The following is a 23,099-nucleotide window of genomic DNA, read 5'->3' as shown; positions in this document are numbered from 1 at the left end:
AATGCATTTCAATTAATTGAGGTGCTGAAATAATAAAAACAGGATTACAGGATTATTCTTCTTTCAGGTAAATGTCTGTTTTCTACCTGCCAGACAGCCGGCCTGTAAAAATAATTGTTTCCTGGTTTTACAAAAGCGTTTAATTAATTTGTGCAATGGTCATTTATAGACAAACTACAATCAGCATTATGGCGTGGTCATTAAAGATGATTATTTTGAATACAATTAGCTCAGTTGTTGCTAGAAATAAGACCGCACTGCTGTTTCTCAACACCGCATAAATGACATCTTTTGCTTTCCAACATTTTCTGCATGTATTAATTCATTTTCTTTTTGGCTTAGTATCTTTATTAATCAGGGTCACCACAGCGGAATGAACCGCCAATTTATCCAGCATATGTTTTACACAGCGAATGCCCTTCCAGGCACAACCCAACACTGGGAAACACCTACACACCTATTCACACACATACAGTGCATCCGGAAAGTATTTATAGCGCTTCACTATTTCCACATTTTTATGTTACAGCCTTATTCCAAAATGCATTACATTCATTTATTTCCTAAAAATTCTACACACAATTACCCCATAATGACAATGTAAAAAGAGTTTTTGAAATTGTTGCAAATTTATTAAAAATAAAAAAGCGGAAAAATCACATAAGTACACAGTCTTTGTTGTGAAGCTCTAAATTGAGCTCAGGTACATTCTGATCACTCTTGAGATGTTTCAGCAGCTTAACTGGAGTTCACCTGTGGTAAATTCAGTTGATTGGACATGATTTGAAAAGGCATACACCTGTCTATATAAGCTCCCAGGGTTGACTGTGCATGTCAAAGCACAAACCAAGCATGAAGACAAAGGAATTATCTGTAGACCTTCGACACTGTCTCGAATTGTCTCGAGGCACAAGGCCGGGGAAGGTTACAGAAAAAATTCTGCTGCTCTAAAAGTTCCAATGAGCACAGCGACCCTCATCCGTTAGTGGAAGATGTTTGGAAGCACCAGGACTCTTCCTAGAGCTGACCGACCATCTAAGCTGAGGGATTAGGGGAGAAGGGCCTTAGTCAGGGAGGTGATCAATAACCTGATAGTCACTCTGTCTGAGCTCCACCGTTCTTCTGTGGAGAGAGGAGGACCTTACAGAAGGTCAACCATCTGTGCAGCAATCGATGGAAGACTAGTCAGGATAGAGGAAAAGATGAATGCAGCAATGTACAGAGACATCCTGAATAAAAACCTTCAGAGTGCTCTTGACCTCAGACTGGGGCGACGGTTCATCTTCCAGCAGGACAATAATCTAAAGCACACTACCAAAATATCAATGGAGTTGCTTTACAACAACTCGGTGAATGTCTTTGAGTGGCCCAGCCAAATCCCAGACTGTAACGAAGGGTCTGACACAGAGGGACCCATTTGCAGTATATTTATTAAACAGAGTTTAATAAACAGATGTTAAGCGTGTGCGAACTCACATCAAACACAGTTGTAGTTAGTCAAAGGGCTGGCGGCAGGCAATCACAAGGTGAGTATTCAGGCATGGGTCAAAGGCAGGCGGCGAGGATCAAAGTCGATGTACAGGCTAAAGTTCAGGGCAGGCGGCAGGCGATACAAGGTCAAGAAACAGTCCGGGGTTATCAACGGGAAAGCAGGCAAGAATCAGAAACGCTCAGTAGTGTTAGCCGGGACAGAACAAGACTTCGCACTGAGGTGAGTGTTTGTGGTGCTTATAAGGTGTATGTGGTGATTATGGGATGAGCTGCAGATGTGTGTGTGTCAATCAGTCATTGGGATGACGTAATGCTAAAAGTCCGGTGATGATGACCTCTGCTGGCCAGCGAGGGGAATGACTGGGACCGAGTCGGTCACACAGACCTAAATCCTATTGAAAGTCTCTGGAGAGATCTGTAAAAGGCTGTACACCATTGCCTCCCATCCAACCTGATAGAGCTTGAGAGGTACTGCAAAGAGAAATGGGCAAAAAGTCCTAAAAACAGGTGTTCCAAGCTTGTGGCATCATATTCAAAAAGACTTGAGGCTGTAATTGCTGCCAAAGTTGCATCAACAAAGTATTGAGCAAAGGCTGTGAATACTTCTGTACATGTGATTTTTCAGCTTTTTGGTAAAACTTTACAATAAGGTTCATTAGTTAATGCATTTACTAACATGAACTAATCATGAACAACACATGTACAGCATTTATTAATCCTAATTGAACATTTACTAATGCATTATTAACATCCAAGTCCATGCTTGTTAACATTAGTTATTGCACCATGAGTTAACATGAACTAACAATGAACTACTGTATTTTCATTAACTAACGTTAACTAACACGAACAAATACAATAGTAAATGTATTGTTCTTTGTTTGTTCATTTTAGTAAATGCATTAATTAACATTAACTAATCAACCTTGTTATAAAGTGTGACCAGCTTTTTATTAGTTTTTATAAATTTGCAACAATTTTTTATAAATTTGCAACAAAGGCTGTAACAATATATGTAACATACGTAATATATGTGGAAAAAGTGAAGTGCAATCAATATTTTCCGGATGCACTGTAAACTATTAAAAATGTAGTTTATCCAATTGACCTATAGCGCATGTCTTTAGACTGTGGGGGAAACCAGAGCACCTAGAGGGAACTCGCGCAAACATGAGGAGAACATGCAAACTCCTCACAAAAATGCCGACTGACCCAGCCAGGACTCAAACCAGCGACCTTCTTTCTGTGAGGTGATTGTGCTACCCACTGCGCCATCGTGACACTCGCTTGCATTAGTGTTTTTATTTTAAATCTTCATATCTACATATCTCCCACACGGCTTCAGTGGACTTCACACATCACTAACTCCCTTTGTGCTTTCTTTTGCGGTTTACAATGCATAATTATTCATCATCCTGGTTAGATAATGATTAATTAATTTTGCTATTCCTACGAGCCTAGCGTGTAACTGTGATACTGTATGTTTCACATGTTTAGATGCAGAGGGATCTTCACACTCCATGGCAACAGGCAACCTTTATGCATAGCGACAGATGGTTGGTTATTTTGGCTAGGGGGAAAAAAAAACAGGAATGACAGGAAAAGTATTGAGATGCATGGATGGAGACGAAGGAGCTTGCAGGTGACCGGTCAGAAAAGTGGGGAGATGTTTCCACTTAACTGAAGGTATTGGCAGCCTAGCAACACAATTTAAGTGATGATGTCCCCTAGCAACCGAGTAGGCTTCACTCCCTTTTGCTATTGCACAGAGAAACTATCAGCAAAGTTCAACAGAAAGAATTGCACGAACACAAACAGATAGGCAGAGTTAAACAGGACGCACTGTTCTCTGTGTTTTCTTTTACTATAATTAATTGCAGCTCATTCTGAATAGATCACATTCTAACCATCGTTTTGAGACGTAGTCTGGGTTAAATCCTCCTCTTTCTGTTTAAATAGCACTATGCTGTGATCGCCCAGAGAGTGCATTAGCAGTCTAGCTCTAACCAGAAGACCTTGCAGCATGATGCTGTGTGCGCCGCTCGCATCTGGTTCTGGCTTTACATGAGTTTGTTTGAGAGAGTCTCTGCTGCACACTTCATTTATTTTTAAAAAAGCTCTCTCTCAGAGCAAGTACAATTAGATTCTCCATGTCTTTCATTATGTTTTACATACATGACATATTAACCTGCTGGAAAATGACCAGCTAAAACCACCTTGACCAGCCTGGTTTATGCTGTAAATAGTTGGTTTTAGCTGGGCTCTAAGCCTAGCTAGGCTGGTGAAGCTAATTTTAGCTGGTCATTTCCCAGCCTGTTCAGCTAAGACTAGGCTGGAAATGGCTGAAAACCAGCCTGGAATGGCCAAAACCCCTTTAAAACCAGGCCGGTCGATCAGCTAAGTCCAGCCAACCAACCAAGGCTGGTTTAAGCTCTTTTTTAGCAGAGAAATAGATAGTTTATACAGACAGACTAGTGATCACTTAAGACTAGTCATGTCCTGTGAGAGACTATGCGCTTAGGCTTATGACTGGATCAAGCTTTCTTGTTATTCACTTCACTTTATCATTCACTTTCCTTTGGCTTAGTCTCTAATTTAGCTATTCCATACGTTTTACACAGCAGATGACCTTCCAGCTGCAAGCCAGTACAGGGAAACACCCATAAACTCTCACATTCACACACATCCATGCACTATGACCAATTTAGTTTATTCAATTCACCTATAATTTTCATTGTACATTGTATAATTTTTTTCATACACGTTCCACTGTAAATAAACAGTTGAAATGGTCAGTAATAGGTTTTATTTTTATTACTATTATTATTTACAAAGAAAAGAATAAACTGCATACATAAGAAAAAGCTGCAAACAAATTATAGTTTAGCCTATTTAAATTAATAGCCATTATAAAGAAATTGAATCAAGTCATCTAAAATCTCATTAACATTTTCTTGACTGTATAATTTAAACAGTCTGATTAAAGAGCAGCGAATGAATCTCTTACTTCGATTTTTCGTTTGATTACATTAAATAACAGAGTTGACACTTTAAAAGTAGTGCTGTCGTAATTTTTTATGCTCATTTTTAGACAAATTTAGTTGTTTAAAAGAAAACCCACCATGGTCTTTTTTTTTTAGATGTTTTTATAATAATAATAATAATAATAATTATTATTATTATTATTATTATGTGTTTATGTCTGTTCAAACACGCACCCAAAACCCAGAGTGTCCACTTTCGCTCTGCTTCAAATAGCTTGTACAGAACCCGTTTGGGAAACAGCATTTATTTATCAGTAAGGAGCGTGTCTGACAGTCACGCACCGCTACATGAACGGACTGTTTTATGGATTGCATTGGAGGGGCAACGGAGGCTGTAATGGAATGAAATCGTGCCATTTTTATATTTATTTCAAAGTGTTTTCAGTTTTCATGGGTTGTTGCTAGATCAGATATGGTTGCGACCGGAAGTTAACGAAAATTATTCATGTTGTTTATTAAATTTCCCAATAATTGGTTTTACTAACGTCTACCCCCACCCCAACCCTAATCCCAACCATCACCCTAACGTAAAAACAGTAGTTGTACCGAGTATTCATTCATTCATTCATTCATTTTCTTGTCGGCTTAGTCCCTTTATTAATCAGGGGTCGCCACAGCGGAATGAACCGCCAACTTATCCAGCTAGTTTTTACGCAGCGGATGCCCTTCCAGCCGCAACCCATCTCTGGGAAACATCCACACACACATTCACACATACACTCATACACTACAGACAATTTAGCCTACCCAATTCACCTGTACCGCATGTCTTTGGACTGTGGGGGAAACCGGAGCACCCGGAGGAAACCCACGTGAAGGCAGGGAGAACATGCAAACTCCACACAGAAACACCAACTGAGCCGAGGTTCGTACCAGCGACCTTCTTGCTGTGAGGCGACAGCGCTACCTACTGCGCCACTGCTTCGCCCTGTAACTTGTATTATTTATGTTATATATTAAATTACCCAATAAACTGTATTTTTTAATGTCTACCCCTACCCTAACCCTAAAACCAAAAATTGATATGCATATCGCCGGCTGACTTTGTATCCTATGTAGACTTTACCATTTTCATGCCTAAATAAAATGAAAGCATTGAGCAGACTCACATTTAAGAGCAAGAGGTGTCCCTGGTGGATCGGCGGTATGGTTTGCGAATAGGGAACATCGGCTCCTCGATGTTTATTGATACCCTTCATAGAAAGATCAAAAATATGAGAGAAATATGGGAAAATAACTTTACAGGATGATATTATGATAGAATTGTAAAATACACAAGAATCCCAGGAAAAATATGAGAGTTGACAGGTATGAGATCACAATCCAGAGCACCCCCATGTTGTGGTGTCGATAAATCTCCAGCAGCTGTGATATAATCATATCAATATGGACCAAGATCTATGAGGAATGTTTCCAGCAGCTAGTTCACTCAGCTTTGTCTATTTTAGGAATACATTGTGTATCGGTGAGATCAGCAGATAATGATGCTTTAATTAAGACAGGCTCGCTCAGCGTGGAGACCTTAAACAGCAGAGTTCAGTGCACAAGCTTTCTACCATTGCTGTTAATTGTTCCTGCTGCTTTCTCGTCTCCTTCCAGCTCTCTTCTGGGAGAACACATCGCACACACTCGCTGCATGTGGTCAAAGATCAGTTTCTCCAGCAGAGCCCAATCCAAACAGGCATTATGTGTTATTAGCCCACGCTGACCCTCGGATCGGGTCTGGAGCTCTGGCCATCTATTAGGTATTTCTTTCTAAACACAGAGTGTATGAAGAAAAGTGGTGTCATGGGTGATATTATTAAGGAAGTATTGTCAGGAGAACTGAAACGCAAACACCTGCGTGCCCACAATGGCGCAGATCAAGCCTGTGTACTGTGGCTTATCCCTCCACATCTCGCTCGCAAAAACAATCCCACAATTCCAGCACACTAGGCAGTAACTAAGCAACAGGCCAGAGAGAGAAGAAACACAGAGAGAGAGAGAGGCACAGAAGAGAAGGGGTGAGGAGTTGGCGGGTCTAGTGGTATCTGCGGTTTCTTTAGCATTGATCTAATCAGACCCCACCGGTCGACCTTTTTTTTTTTAAACTCTCATTATTTCTCCAAACCTCCTTCCTTTATAAGGGAATTATAGAGATATGTCATGATAGGGGCTGTTCCATTCAGTACAAAGATGTCTTAGTCAGAAAAAGGCTGCATGATTTCTTCATAATAGGGAAACGGCAAAGCAGGTCTCAATTTACTCAAAATACACTACTCTTTAAAAAGTGGCCATGTCTTAAGAACAAACATGATTACTACACATACACCATTTAAAGCAGTTATTGAGGGGCTAAAATTATTAAAAACTATATGAACAAATAATAACACTTGATTTTGAATAAAATAAACTTATTTAAATGCATAAAACAGTAATGTCCTGAAATATAATTATTTAAAATAACTTGTTTCTGTTTTATCATACAATTATTAAAAAATATATCATTTATGCCTGAGGAGGACAAGCTGACTTAAACAACATTTCTCTAGTCAATGTTGATAAAAATGAAAACAGTTGTGCTGGTTAATATTTCAATAGAAAGGCTGTTTTTTTTATTACAGAAAGCTCAATAATTTACAAGAATCTATCTATCTATCTATCTATCTATCTATCTATCTATCTATCTATCTATCTATCTATCTATCTATCTATCTATCTATCTATCTATCTATCTATCTATCTATCATCTATCTATCTATCTATCTATCTATTCATCCATCCATCCATCCATCTGTCCCACATCCTTGTTTATGTCCTCGCTACAACATACCCTTAACACTAGACACTATTCATGTATTAAATCAATTTGAACAAATAAAATACTTACAGGTTATGGTTCACAATCAGATTTGTCTATTATAGTTGGAGCTACTTCCTTCTTTAAGGAGTTTTTGCCGAATCCAGCACTGAACAGGGAGAGATTCTGGAAGCTGTCCTTTGTCAAATGCTAGCTACATCTTTATATATATTTAATTCTCTGGTTCATAATTAAAATTAAACTATAAGCACTTCTCTCTTTATGTTGTGTCCTTTGGAAGCCCAAATACAGAAACAGAAGAAGCTCTGTGGAAATAGCAGCATTTGGACAGCATTAATGTTTCCTCTGCTATAGCACTGCAGCACCTTTGGCCATGCCCCTTCGCTGCGCGGGGTGTATGCGTGTGGTGAATGCACGTAACCTGAAGTGCTTGTGATCTCACTAGCCCAGATGTATTTTTTGTAGTCCCAAAACTTCATTCGCTGTAAGCTTTGCTAAGCTAACACTGTAAAAGCCAATAGCCCCTTTCACACATACAGACCTTTCCGGAAAATTACCGGCAATTTTCCGGAAAAGTTGTATGTGTGAACAGGCCCTTTTTGAAAATACCGATAAATTCGTTCCGGCTATTTTCCGGAAAGAGAAGTTGTAACATTACGTGCTGACGTGAGACGTCTACTCTAGCCAATCAGAACACTAAGACGCATTCAAATCTGCGCGGTTTTAAAAAAAAAAAGCCTTTGAATATTTTTTTTCTAGACACCTTTAGCTGCTAGACGTTAGTCAGATAACATTTACATGATTCTTCTTAATGCCAACTGTGTAAATAATTATCGATAAGATGCTTATGATAAGCCGTTGTTTGTTTACCTTCAAGCTCAGCTTCCTTCAGTGGCTTGACGCAGTGCTTCAGCTGGTGAGCGCCAGCCCAGCACACACACATATCGTGTAACTTACATCTCGACATGCGAAAGTGTTTCTCTATATGTTTTCATCGAAGTTGTTCACAATACTTCTCCATCCACAGAGTTTGTAATTTAGTCAAATGTCTACAAATACAAGCGCAGCCATTTAGAGCTCATTTCTGGTTAATGATGTCATAATTTACCGGTATTTTGGAATGGATGAGTGAATGGACTTTTCCGGAAAAATTCCGTAACGTCCTTGCCTGTGTGAACAGTGCTTTTTTTAAATTACCGGTTAAGTCGTTCCGGAAATTTTCTGGATATTTACCGGTATCACTGTGTGAAAGGGGCTAAAGTCTCCCTTTGCACTGAACTTTGAGCGTATTACACTCAGAGATATTGTTTATGTCCACACAGCTACAATAAACATCGACTAAAGTTATAAATAATAATATTGTAGTAGACCACCCCTTTAAAACAGCATACTATAATGCAGACAGAAAGAGTAGAGAAAATACCACATTTATTCACATGACTTGAAATGAAGATTGGAGATTGGCTTTGGTGTCATGCCCTACAGAATACTCTGAAAACCCTTCTAGTGTCCATTAATAATGCCAAATTGGTTCTGTATATTACACATATAATTTACTTCCAAGCACCGAGTCATTTCTGTTTCTTCAGCGTCTGACCAGCAAGTGGCATTTGATCTAATAACCAAACTCAATTTTCTAGCTGAGTGCTTTTCAGCGCATTAGACAGTTATCTTCTTGCTAGAACAATTTGATCCAAAAACAACTGCATTGCTTAAAAAGTGAGCTTGAAGACATGTCTCCATTTATCCTGACTTTGATCGCAAAACTCAATGTTCTGCAGGGATATTCAACTATGAATAACGTGAGGAATAATGAATGCCATGGGCTTCTGAATGTTTAACTGCCTTTATTAACAGGACACATCAGAAGGTTTTACTTTTCTAGTGCTTCAAGAATTGATACTAGGATTTATTGAAGAGAGTGAAGCAATTAAGATAGACTGAGGACTCTTCATCAGTTCATTATTGCTGCTAAGCAATGGCAAAATAACCCTGGTTATACTTTTCTTAGGAATTTGACGTACTCAAGCCATATTATGTCCTTTTCATGAATTCCTGCTCAATTAATGGGCTCTATGTACAGATAGAGTTTTTAAAACCAATAATAAACTTTTGGTGAAAGTTTAATGTGACTATTTTCAATTTTACAAGGTTGTTTTTACAGCATCAATGTTGTAATGTAATTACAATACATTCAGTTAAACAGAATTCATTTAGTTGTTCAAGCATAAAAGGAGATGAAAGACCATTGTAACCGCTAGCGCCGTCAGTAGCAACAAGCTAGCACAGAAATTCCATTGAAAATACTGAGGTAAAATGAACGGTCATGTTTTAAAGACATGACAGGGGGAAATGGAATTTAATGCAGTGCTTCTTGACTAATCGTAAAGCCACTTCATATCGTATATCTAACAGGCAGTGAAGATCGCAGATTTTTAAAGAAAGACGTAACAATTTTGTAATGGAAAGACCAGATGCCCTTGGGCTGCCTGGCTGAAAATGAAAAGTACCTGTGCATATAGCCCATTGCATCAAACATGGTAAACAATTCTGACGTTGCTGTCCTAAAGAGGGGGCTTGAGCTATCAACCCCTGAAGAGAGCTCGGACCTCCCGTCTCTTGAGTAGGCTTGAGGCTTGACTAGAGCTCCAAGTATGAGTCCCGTATTAATAAGGGTTCGCCACAGCGGAATGAACCGCCAACTTATCCAGCAAGTTTTTTACGCAGCGGATGCCCTTCCAGCCGCAACCCATCTCTGGGAAAAAGTGACAAGTTGACTTTACTTAAAGTAACTAATCAGTGTTTACAGTGTATTAAAAGTAAAGCATTATTTTCAGTTGTACTTTTTTTTTTTTACCTTTTCGTCAAAGCAATAAAGTATTTGTTTTTTATTAAAATTCTAAAGTGAAAAGCAATATTGAGCAATGTTTTGCTAGAAAACAATTAAAGGTGCAGTGGGTGATCTGCCAAAATGCTAACCGTTAGGATAATAGTTTGAAAAAAAAAATAGTACCCCCTGCAGTCTAAACCCACGCCTCCTGAAATCACAAGCGACCACTGTAAAGATGACAACCCACTAGTTCATGTCCTTAACCAGTAAGAAAACTTTATAGTACTTTACAATGCTACAATTCCCAACGAAAAACTGTATTATATCTAGCACGTTTTCAGTACACTGCTCTCATTCGTTTACCCGTTTTGTCCTAAAGCGCCTATGCTTAGTGGTGGGCTGGCGAGTTGCAGGAATTACACTTAAGAAGCCATACTTGCATGCAACTGTATTTTAGACCAAATACACAAAGTTGCATGGTAAACAATATCTGTCTGCGTAATGTAGAAATCTATTTGTTGACAGACAGTTTGGGCTACTTATCAGAATTATGGGAATTATCAACGCAATCTCACGGCAATTTGTAACTTTTTGATTTAGTGGCTAATTTGTGTGAATTTGTACGGTCTAATTTGCACACTATAGTACTATTTGCTCATCACCCAATGACGGTTGGGGTTAGGGGTTGGGTGCCATGCCTCCTTTTTAAAATCGTACATTTTCATAGGACTGAACTCGTATGAATTCGTACGAATTAGCCACTAAAATGACAATACGTAAAATACTTATGTTTCCTTGTGAGATCAGGCTGGAATTATAAGCCTGATACGTTTTAATTGGATGAACATTTTTTGTTTTATGACTTACTCAGAATATAAAAATACATATAAATACATTTAGATCAATTACTTTAATCATTACCAGGGCTATATAGAATCTGCTGACATTTTTAGCCATTACGGAATAGAATTATTGTGAAATTGAAAGTATCAGAACTAAAAACTTAACAGATAAAATAATGAAAGTAATACATTTTTACCTTTCATTTAATGTTTATAATGCAAATCTAATTAGATCCACTTATTTGGTAAACAAAGTTAGATGTTTAGATAATATATCTACTACAAAACAGAAAATGTTACTTCACAAACTGCATTGTAAATAAATCAAATGAACAATTTTTTTATATAAATCAATAATTTTATAGAAATTAATTTAAAAACTGAATAAAGTGTAATTGACACACGTTCACACAAGTAAATAAATAGACTAAATGATGCGCCAAAAATCTTCGGAAATCTGCAGATTTCTGCACATACAGATTCCGTGTGGGCCTAATCATTACTATTGAAATATAAAGAGACTTTTAACCAGCACAACAAATAATGTTTCTGAAGACAGTCACCTACTGTACCTTTAATTACCAGATATTTTATACAATACACTGATACAATAAGCTAAAGGGAGAACTATCTATTTTATTTATTTATTATCATAACAGGGAGACACCTGTGGACAAATAAAACTTCCCAAGACCTTTGTTTTAGCCCTGTTGTTTTAGTAGACCACAACTACTGAAAAAGCATTCAGTGGCAATGGATATTAACATACACTTATAAACATGCAGTACCCTTGATTTTGTCCTGCCTCTGGATAAAGAGTTCAATTCATTCATTTTCTTGTCGGCTTAGTACCTTTATTAATCTGGGGTCACCACAGCGGAATGAACCGCCAACTTATCCAGCAAGTTTTTTACGCAGCAGATGCCCTTCCAGCCGCAACCCATCTCTGGGAAACATCCACACACACATTCACACACACACACACACACACACACACACACACACACACACACACACACACACACACACACTACAGACAATTTAGCCTACACAATTCACCTGTACCGCATGTCTTTGGACTGCGGGGGGAAACCGGAGCAACCTACGCGAAGGCAGGGAGAACATGCAAACTCCACACAGAAACGCCAACTGAGCCGAGGTTCGAACCAGCGACCTTCTTGCTGTGAGGCGACAGCGCTACCTACTGCCTACCTCGCCCAAAAGAGTTCAATTCGCACTGAAATACAACAGAGACAAGAAATGCTAGATTCCACCCTGGCAAGATGTACAGTCAACATGCTGCATCTTGCCATGATGCCACAGCCACTGATGTTCAAGCTTATTCCTAGAGCGAGACGTGACGATTTGTCACTTTGGCTGCAGTCTGCAAGTGTACAATTTTCTCCAGTTATGATTGACGTGACAACCCAGACTGATGTTGACAAGCCTGACGCAGCAGTACAGTGCTCAGTGGATGTGTGGGACTCAGTAAACAATGACCATATTTATACAACTAGTAGATTAGCATGGGAAAAAAGCAATCAATGGTCTAGCAATTCATCAGTAAGCGTCTTCCCACTCCTTTCTCCTCTTCACTAAGAAAGCAGTGAAGACTCAACAGTTGTTGCAATTTGACAGAAAACTGTGGCATTGTATCAGTATTTATGTACAACCCCCAATGGTGTAAAGTAACAAATTACAAATACTCAAACGACTGTAATGGAGTTGTTTTACAGGAATTGTGATTAACTAAGTAGTTTTAAAAATGTGTTAATTTACTTCTACTTCAGTACATTTTTAGTGCAGTATTGGTACTTTTACTCCACTACTTTCCTTCAACCCTCAGTCTCTACTTTATTATTTCCTGTCTATGAGGATTAGAAAAATCAGTCTTGTGATTCCTGTCCAATCAAATCACACATGGAAGGTAAACTACATCATAATGAACTACCCCAAGACATTTAAGGTGATTAATAATTGCAGCAAATTGTTTGGAAGCATTAAACATGTTCCTGAAAGTTGTCACAATTCTTTACACATTATGACCCAGAGACAGGTTAGATGCATGTCACTGACGAGAAGATGATAGATGTTTACTGTATGATGACCAAAATGGCCTTAAACACCCAACAGGCATAATATGCCAACATGACGTCAGATTGATGTTGTAACCCAAAGTCATGGGGATAATGCATTTTGTTTGGAAATGAAAATCAGGTTGACATCAAAACTCAACGTCAGGCTGACGTCAATGTCCAACATTCAACCTAAATCCAACCTAAGTCTAAAAATGTTACAGTTTGACGTTGTGTGGACATTACCACTATGACATCCAGCAGGCGTTAGATTTTATTTGCCATAACTGACGAATAAACGTCAATATTTGACGTCAATATGGCATTGGTTTTAAGATGTTGTCTCAACGTCGGATTTTGGTCACTTTCCAACACAACCTAAAATCAACCTTGACTTCATTATAGGACATCAAAATAATGTTGTCCTTAGACGCTGGCTAGACATTGAATTTTGGTCACCTGACATCACAACTTAAATCCAACCTAATATTAGAGTGCTTTCACACCTGTGAATCGATTCAGTAGTTCCGAAACAGGGATTCAAATTGTTACATTGTTGCTCTTTGTTCTTGGTGCGGTTCGCTTTCACACAGCAATGTTTCTAAGAGAACCAAAAAGAGACCAAAAGAGCTAAAACAAGTCATGTGTGAGTAAACTCTGGTCAGAGTTTTATGGTTTATTTTGCAGAGTCTCGCTCAGCTGTCAGGGGGATGGTAGTGGTTTGGTGGTGTTTGACAAGGTCTGAAGAGCGAGGAGGGATGCAATGGGGAGGGGTGAGAAGGGTGCGCAACGTATTTGAGGACTCGCGACTCCCGAAACTTCGGGTAGACTTGGGATGTCTGTTAAATGACCTCCCGACCTACATATAATTCTCTCTTCATATGGCCATATGCCTATTACATGTCCATAAAACACTGACATATAACCGGGCTCAGATCGTATCGCTTTCTCACTATCCGCTCCAGTGTTAGTTTCAATCGAGCAGAGACCACCTCATTCAAGCGATCTCGGAGCATATGATTTCAATAGTATCTGGATGCAGCCTTTGATGCAAGCTGAAATTGCATCACTCAGCGATGCAATGTCAAACACAATGCATTCAAATGGAGCGAGTGACGTAACTGTGAGGGGTAGGGTTAGGTAAGCCCATTAAAAAGCATTGGATGCAGCCTATTGCACAGCACCAGGTCTGCATCCAGACCCCTCTCATTGATTTGGTGCGGATCAGAGCGCGATTGGTGGTTTCACATATGCCAAACGAACTGCGCTAACTGGGCAAACGAGAAAGTCTAGGTGTGAAAGCACCTTATGACATTGTGTGCCTGCAGGGCAATAGTTAAATGCATTAGAAAATGTTATGTTTACACACATCCACAAATTACATGTAAATGCATCAGCTTTCACAGCGTAATACTCACTATTCTAGAGTACTTTTGGAAGGTCTACTTTTTCTCATAGTTTAAGTAAAATTTACAACAGATACTTTTACTCGCACTACATTTTTTAGGCAAGTAATGGTACTTTTACTTGGGAATGATTTTTCAGAACTCTTTCCACCACTGAGAAATCAGAAAAAGTTGGGACAGTATGGAAAACACAAACAAAAAGGGAAAATAGTGATTTCTAAATGTACTTTGACTTGTAATTCATTGCAGACAATATAGCAAACATTTAATGTGTTCCTCGTGATTTTTATTGTACTTTTTTTAAATAAATACATATATATGATTCTTGCAACACAAAAAATATTGTCCTAACTTTTTATGATTTGGGGCTGTTGTATCAGTTTCGTTGTGCTAGAAATAGCATCAAGCATAGTGCAACTATTTGACATCATGCATTGCACAACTAAAGTACTAACAATAAATTTTCAACAACATATTTTAGTAAGACGCATCATTTACACATTTTAGTTTTTTTATGGATACATTCCTTCACTTCAAACAGTAGAACAAATGCAGTACATACGTTTATAATTGCCACAATATATGCTACATGTTTCTTTTATAGCAAAAACACTAACAGCATTTATTCCTGTTAGGTTACATGTGGACCTGGTTGTTTTGGTTTTGTTTTGTGATTTGCAGAGTCTGCTGATTTGTGGGTGGGTCATCTCACCTGAGACCCATTATGTGGCACCTATAAAGAGTTCAACAGTTGAGGTGAGAGGGGAGCTCGATTAGCCGGACATTCCTGCCTGTCTGATTATTCTTCTCTGTTTTGGAACATGAGCTCAATTTTCTACTATGCACACACTCTTTGCCACTGACTTCCATTTATACTGACTTTGATTGCTGTAAATATCCTTTTTGTTAATTGTGACTTTTGTTACTAAATTTGTTCTCTTTATGATGCACCTGGTCAGCATTGTCTCTTTTATGTTACAATTTTGTGCCGGTTGTAATGATTTCTAAATTAACTTTGATGTGTATTTCACTGCAAACAATACAGCAAACAATTCTTAACATGTTCCTCATGATTTTTTTTAACAACCACCACATATTACTTAAGTTTTTTTAAGTTTATTCAAAATTTTTGCACAAATTAGGACTATGAGCAGACTATTAGTTAATGAAGACTCATTTAGCCAGGCTTGCCTAACCTCTAAAGGCACTTCTCATCCTTCATTCTGGCTAATTAGTGGCCAGAACCAATTATTTTTGAAATATCAATTTTCCTTAAACCATCTTTAAACTGCTTCTACTGCTTTAAATACACATGTCCATAATATTCCGTTTCCACCTTTCATGCGTTATTGAAACAACAAGGAGAATGCAACAAAGAAATATCACTTATTAAATCGTAAACTACTTTATTATTTTATGCAACACCCTTACATTAAAAAAGTGAAACATAAGGCCTATCTTAAACAAAAAAGACCCCTAGCCCATAAGATGTTATAGAATATCTTAAACTGACCAGTAGCCATGCTTTTTTCCTTTGCGTTATTTATTTATTACAAAGATGGAACTTGGAACCTTAGTTGGCTAATGATGGTTTTCGAAAACACACCCCTGGGCAGGTTGTTTGATTTGGGGGGCGTTCGCTTGCACTGGCCCGACAATGGAAAAGCGGTTGTTCCTTGTGCCACCTGATGGATATTGCGTAAAGCACAAAAACATACCTCCTGGGACATATTTTGAGCTGTCCAGAAATGTATACAGGGGTACGTATCAATAATGATTCCGGGTTAAAATTATTTAATGAGCCCAGTTTTTGCAGAACATAGTAAAATAATAATAATAATAATAATAATAATAAACTTTTAGCATGTGCTGAAAAAAGCCAGTGTAAAAATATTCAACACTATATATGTCACTTTTAGCCTCTTCGAGACTGATGCGATTTCTAAATCCAAACCTTTAACCACTGAAACCCACACTCTGGCACAGACTCCATCATTTGAGTACTCTGAACACTCTCTGTCAGGCACACTAAAGTCTCTCTAAGCAGGCAAAAGAAGACAGTGTGCCCAAAAAAAATCAAACCCACAAAGAACTGATACATACGGAGGTTCCAGTACCTGGGGGCAATTTAAATTGCTTTCCTTCACTGGGACCTGATGTCTTTAGCAAAAGTGAAAGAAGAAAATATAGAGGCCAACATCAGTCCAGCAAAACAAAATGAGAAACAACCAGCCAAAAACATCCTCCGAGGACTTACAGAAGCTAGATGCAAGATGGAGAAAGCGGAGTATACAAGGAGGTAAATTAATGCATTCAATCCCAGTTGTTTCTGTAAAAATCAATCAACATTGATCGTATTTGCCACAAAACTTTAGTTTTTTTTTTCAGTTTGGGACTTTACAAAGACTCAGAAGAGAACGTTCGAGGTTACAGAAGTAACCCTTCGTTCCCCGAGGAGGGGAACGGAAGTGCCATGAATGGGAGGATTCGTATCAGAAGCCGCTTATCTGGAGAGTATTGAACGGGCCAATGAATGAAATTAATTGGCAGCGTAAGCTTGCGCAGGTGTGCGACATCTGCAATCATCTCAGCATATAAGCACACCTGAAGCCAGCAGACGCCATCCTTTTAAGCTGAAGAGACTTTCAAACAGCTAAGGGACAGTCATTATGGCGACGGAATATGGCACTTCCGTTCCCCTCCTCGGGGAACGAAGGGTTACTTCTGTAACCTCGAACGTTCCCCTTCGGTTGGGGAACTTCAGTGCCATGAATGGGAGAATATGGAAAGCGCCACAATGACTGCACCTTACCAACACCCCCGATGAGGAGATAGTCAAGCAAGCGTGACGCACCCACATCATGGGGGGCGCGGTCCTCCAACGTGTCCCTGGCCCTAATTTATCCTACTTCAACAGAAGTTCTACGGATTTAGATATATTTTTTGGGAAGTCGTGAGCATCTAGATAATTCTAGGAAATACGACAGTACGTTGGGAAGCGTGCAATCCCGATAGGGAGGACGCTGCGGAGGCCATCCGTTACCCAAGGGGGGGATAGATGGCAGAATTTACCTATGGACTAGCCCTAAAAAGGGGGAGTACGCATAGCAAAGAATGGTTAGCGGAGAGGGAAGACACGGGTCCGCCCAGGGGGGGGACTTAACCGTGGCGGAATAAGCATATGGGATCGCCTAGTGGGGATCACGCATAGCAGGCACCTATACCCAAAACGCGGGCTGACCAGCGGGCAGACCTACAACGTAGTGGGCCAGCAAGTGACTCCTCCGCTGAGTCAGTGCTGGGGGCCACGGAGGAATCTGCAGGGCTCACCTGACGGGGAACTTTACTGACAGATAAAAAAGGCGCACGTACCTCCGTGTTAGGGAGAATGGCGCAGCAAGCGTGTTTCAACACCCTACCGAGTTGTCTCCTCAATCACCAAAGGGTTACCTAATACCCTTGAGGAAACCGGCTCCACTCGCAGATTGTAAAACCTTGCAAATGTGTTGGGTGTCGCCCAGCCCGCAGCTCTACAGATGTCTGTTAGAGAGGCGCCGCGTGCACGCGCCCAAGAGGATGCAACGCTCCGAGTGGAGTGTGCACGTACTCCCGGGGGACACGGCTGACCTCGACTCGAATAAGCGAGTGAAATGGCATCCACAATCCAGTGGGATAATCTTTGTTTCGATACGGCACTTCCCTGCTGCCGACCGCCATAACAGACAAAGAGCTGCTCAGATGATCTAAAATTCTGAGTACGGTCCACATAAATGCGCAGAGCGCGAACTGGACAAAGTAAAGAAAGGGCTGGGTCTGCCTCCTCCGGGGGCAGCGCTTGCAGGTTCACTACCTGATCTCTAAAGGGGGTGGTAGGAACCTTGGGCACATAACCGGGGCGGGGTCTCAGGATAACGTGAGAGTAATCCGGCCCGAATTCCAGGCACGAGTCACTGACCGAAAATGCCTCCAGGTCCCCGACCCTCTTGATGGAGGCCAACGCAACCAGCAGAGCTGTCTTCAGGGACAGAAATCTTAGAGATACTGATTCGAGTGGCTCAAAGGGATCGGATCGCAGACTCGTGAGAACGAGGGCGAGATCCCAAGAGGGCATGAGAGGGGGGCGAGATGGATTAATTCGCCTAGCACCCCTAAGGAACTGGATGACCAGGTTATGCTTTCCCACGGTGCCGCCAGCTACCGCGCTATGATAAGCGGAGATGGCGGCCACGTAAACCTTGAGAGTGGAGGGCGACAGCCTGCTGTCCAACTTCTCTTGAAGGAAAGAGAGCACAACACTAATCTGGCAATTTCGGGGGTCTTCTCTGCGAGAGACGCACCATTCAGTGAATAGACTCCACTTCAGGGCGTAGGCGCGCCTCGTGGAGGGGGCTCTAGCCTGAGTGATGGTATTAACCACCGCAGTCGGTAGGTTACCTAAGTCTTCCTCGCGTCTAGGGACCACACGTGGAGGTTCCAAAGATCGGGGCGAGGGTGCCAGATGGTGCCCTGTCCCTGAGAGAGTAGGTCCTCTCTCAAAGGGATCCGCCAGGGGAGGGCCGTCGCGAGGAGTGAGAGCTCTGATATCCAGGTCCGGTTGGGCCAAAGGGGCGCAACTAGCAGAACCTGTTCCTCGTCCTCCCTGACCTTGCACAGAAACTGCGCGAGCAGGCTCACTGGGGGAAACGCATACTTGCGCATGCCCCGAGGCCAGCTGTGGGCCAGTGCATCCGTGCCGAGAGAGCCCTCGGTCAGGGAAAAAAACAACTGGCAGTGAGCGTTCTCGGGGGAAGCAAACAGATCGATCTGGGCCTCCCCGAATCGCGCCCATATCAGCTGAACAGACTCGGGGTGGAGTCTCCATTCTCCAGGGCGTAACAGCTGTCGTGAGAGCGCATCGGCTGCACGATTGAGCGTGCCTGGGACGTGAATGGCGCGCAGCGATTTCAGCCGCGGGTGACTCCAGAGGAGCAGACGGCGGGCGAGCTGAGACATGCGGCGAGAGCGCATACCCCCCATGCGGTTGATATACGCCGCCGTACTGTCCGTCCTGACCAGCACGTGTTGCCGCTCCAGCACCGGTAAAAAGCGGTGGAGAGCGAGGAACACTGCCAACAGCTCTAGGCGATTGATATGCCAATGCAGCTGGGCACCCTTCCAGAGGCCCGCAGCCGCATGCCCGCGACACACGGCCCCCCAACCCGTGTTGGAAGCGTCTGTTGAAACAACAACATGGCTGGACGCCTGTCCTAGAGGCACACCGGCCTGTGGGAACGAGGGGTCGTTCCAAGGGCTGAGGGCGCGGCGACACAGCGCAGTAACCGAGACCCGGTGTGTGCCCGCGTGCCATGCGCGTCTGGGGACCCGATCGTGAAGCCAGTGCTGAAGTGGTCTCATATGGAGCAACCCGAGCGGCGTGACGGCGGCTGCGGATGCCATATGCCCCAGGAGCCTCTGAAAGAACTTCAGTGGGACCACTAGTTTGCTGTCGAGCTCCCTCAGACAGTTCAGCAACAGGCGAGCACGTTCCTCGGAGAGGTGCGCTACCATGGTGATCGAGTCCAGCTCCATCCCGAGAAAAGAAATCCTCTGCACGGGGGCGAGTTTGCTCTTTTCTCGGTTGACCTGAAGCCCCAGTAGGCGGAGATGCCGAAGCACCTCGTCCCTGTGCACAATCAATTGCTCCCGCGAGTGGGCTAAAATCAGCCAGTCGTCGAGATAACCGAGTATGCGAATGCCCGCGAGCCGAAGGGGCGCTAGGGCACCCTCTGCGAGTTTGGTGAAGACCCGCGGAGACAGAGAGAGCCCGAAGGGGAGGACCTTGTACTGCCACGCTCGACCCTCGAACGCAAACCGCAGAAATTGGCGGTGGCGTGGAAGAATGGAGACATGGAAATATGCGTCCTTCAGGTCTATGGCTGCAAACCAATCCCGAGGACGAACGCATTGGAGAATGCGGCTCTGCGTGAGCATTCTGAACGGCAGCTTGTGCAGACAGCGGTTCAAAACGCGCAGATCTAGGATTGGCCGTGACCCACCGCTCTTTTTGGGTACGATGAAGTATGGGCTGTAAAACCCACTCTCCATCTCGGCTGGAGGAACCGGCTCGATTGCACCCTTCGCCAGGAGGGCAGCAATCTCCTCTCGCAAGACAGGGGCGGACAGGGGGTTGACCCTGGAGAAATACACGCCCGTAAACTTGGGGGGCCGTTTCGCGAACTGAATCGCGTAACCGAGTCTGATTGTGCGTATGAGCCACCGCGAGGGGCTGGCCCGCGCTAACCAGGCAGGCAGAGCCCTCGCTAATGGAGTCATCGCTACAATCGCTGACGTACCAGCGGTGGGGCAGCGCGGAGTGGGTGTGCTGATCCGGGAAGCACGAGGGTCCCGCGGAAAAGCTGGAGGAGAGCGATTCGCTCTGGCTCCGCACCCTGACTCCGGAGAGGGGGCTGGAGGGCTGAGGGAAGGGAGACCGTCCCCCCAGCGCTCGTGAGCCACTGGCGAAGCACGTAGAGTCTGCGAGCCGGAAGGCAGCGCGTCCCGGACTGGCAGAACTCGTGCAGTCACATCCGGGGAAGGGAAAAAGTGCTCTTTTACTGATGTTTTGGTGGCACTGAAAAGTACCGTTGTTATCGGGGCCCCGCCCTCCAGCGGGGAAAGAGCAAGTTTCCTCTTCTCCGGATGGCCTGTCTCAGGGACGCTTCGCGGTCCGTTTACCGGACTTAACGGCGCCCTGGGCAGGAGGGGCTGCCTGCTTTCGAGGTGAACGCCGCGGGGGCGGGGCAGCACTCGTTGGCGGGCGCCCTCGGCGAGGAACAGCGGAGGTGGATGGCTCGGCGGGCGGAGCGGGCTTACGGCCACGCCGATAGATGACATTGCCCATCGCATCCGACTGCTCTTTCACCGCCTTGAATTCCTGGGTGAATTCACCGACGGTGTCGCCGAACAGGCCAGCCTGGGATATGGGCGAGTCAAGAAGCGAACTTTGTCAACGTCGCGCATATCGGCCAGGTTTAGCCAGAGGTGGCGTTCCTGAACCACAAGTGTGGACATCGTCCTCCCCAGCGCACACGCGGCGGACTTAGTAGTCCGAAGAGCATAGTCGGTCGCGGTGCGCAGCTCATGTAATAAGCTTGGGTTGGACCCGCCCTCGTGCAGCTCGGCCAGCGCCTGCGCTTGGTAGCGCTGGTAGGTGGCCATCGCGTGCAAAGCAGAAGCAGCCTGGCCCGCAGCCTTATAAGCTCTGGCTCCGAGGGAGGCAGACAACCTACAGGCTTTGGACGGGAGGCGGGGCAAACCCCGCCACGTAGAGGCGCCGCGCGGACAAAGATTGACCGCGATAGCGCGCTCCACTGACGGGATCGCCTCATACCCCCTGGCAGCTCCGCCGTCAAGGGCGGTGAGGGCGGAGGCACTCGCAGCACGGGCAGAGAAAGGTGCCCTCCAGGACTGCGTGAGCCTACTGTGCACTTCCGGGAAGAAGGGGACGAGAGGCTTCGAAGGCTTCGCCTTCTGGTCCTCTACGTAGCACCCATCTAGTCGGTCCGGCCGCGGAGCTGGGGGATAAACCATCTCCAACCCCACGGCCGAAGCAGCCCGGGAAAGCACGGCTAACATGTCCGCTTCAGGATCCGATTTGACAGCGCTCACCTGCCCGGAGGGGGCGAGCGGGTCCGGATCTTCGTCGGACAGTGAAAGCCCACCCTCCGATGCCGCGGAGGACATCTGATCTCCGGTGTCAGCGAGTGTGAGAGCTACCATCTGGTTAGACGGATCACTCTCACCACCCGAAGCTTGGATGGAGCGCCGTGAGGAGCGAGAGGTCCGCGAGCCCGTGGGCGGCGGATTAGCTCCCGCTGAAACCCTCAGATCTGCCCGAGCGCCCGCTGCTTTTTTAGAACAGGAGGCAACTGGGGTGGCTCGCTCTCTTGCGAAAGTTAGCCGCGATCTTAGCTGTGCAACGGTCATGGCATCGCAATGACGACATGAACCGCCCGCGAGCACCGCATTAACATGCTGGACCCCCAAACATGCAATGCAGTGATCGTGTCCATCATCCGGAGACAGGAAACCCCCGCATCCAGAAACGCACAGTCGGAGCGCCATCCTGAAAAGGACGTGCTGCACGACTGTGTTGCTCTTTTAGGAAAGTTGCAACTATACGCACCGCTCTGGAGGACCGGACCCAAAGAACCGCAGGCAAGGGAGTAACCCAGCTCGACCGTCTGCCACCGCGAAGACCCACTCTGGACCGGGAGACACACTCGTTCGCTCTGAAGTGCTGATCAGCAAGAGGAACCCTCATCGACTCACTCAGAAAGGATCTGAAGCGAAAAGGATGGCGTCTGCTGGCTTCAGGTGTGCTTATATGCTGAGATGATTGCAGATGTCGCACACCTGCGCAAGCTTACGCTGCCAATTAATTTCATTCATTGGCCCGTTCAATACTCTCCAGATAAGCGGCTTCTGATACGAATCCTCCCATTCATGGCACTGAAGTTCCCCAACCGAAGGGGAACACAGCAATCAATGTCAGCCACAAGTGACTGCTTTAACAAGTGTGTGTTGGTGTGAAAGTGGCACATTCGCTAACAGCTTTCTGTACTGGATGAAA

The 23,099-nt window shown here is 43.8% G+C and overlaps 1 long non-coding RNA gene across 1 annotated transcript in view; it reads right to left on the bottom strand.

The window, feature by feature from the left end:
* LOC141381173 (uncharacterized) overlaps positions 1–23,099 on the bottom strand; it is a 70,085-nt gene that overhangs the window by 2,302 nt on the left and 44,684 nt on the right. Inside the window, exon 4 of the long non-coding RNA XR_015480638.1 lies at positions 5,645–5,728. This is a non-coding gene — a long non-coding RNA (uncharacterized LOC141381173). The remainder of the gene's footprint in view (positions 1–5,644; positions 5,729–23,099) is intronic.

Source organism: Danio rerio, chromosome 3 (assembly GCF_052040795.2).
Source record: "Danio rerio strain M-AB ecotype USA chromosome 3, GRCz13ab, whole genome shotgun sequence".
NCBI lineage: Eukaryota > Metazoa > Chordata > Actinopteri > Cypriniformes > Danionidae > Danio > Danio rerio.
This window is presented reverse-complemented; position numbering and strand designations above follow the sequence as displayed.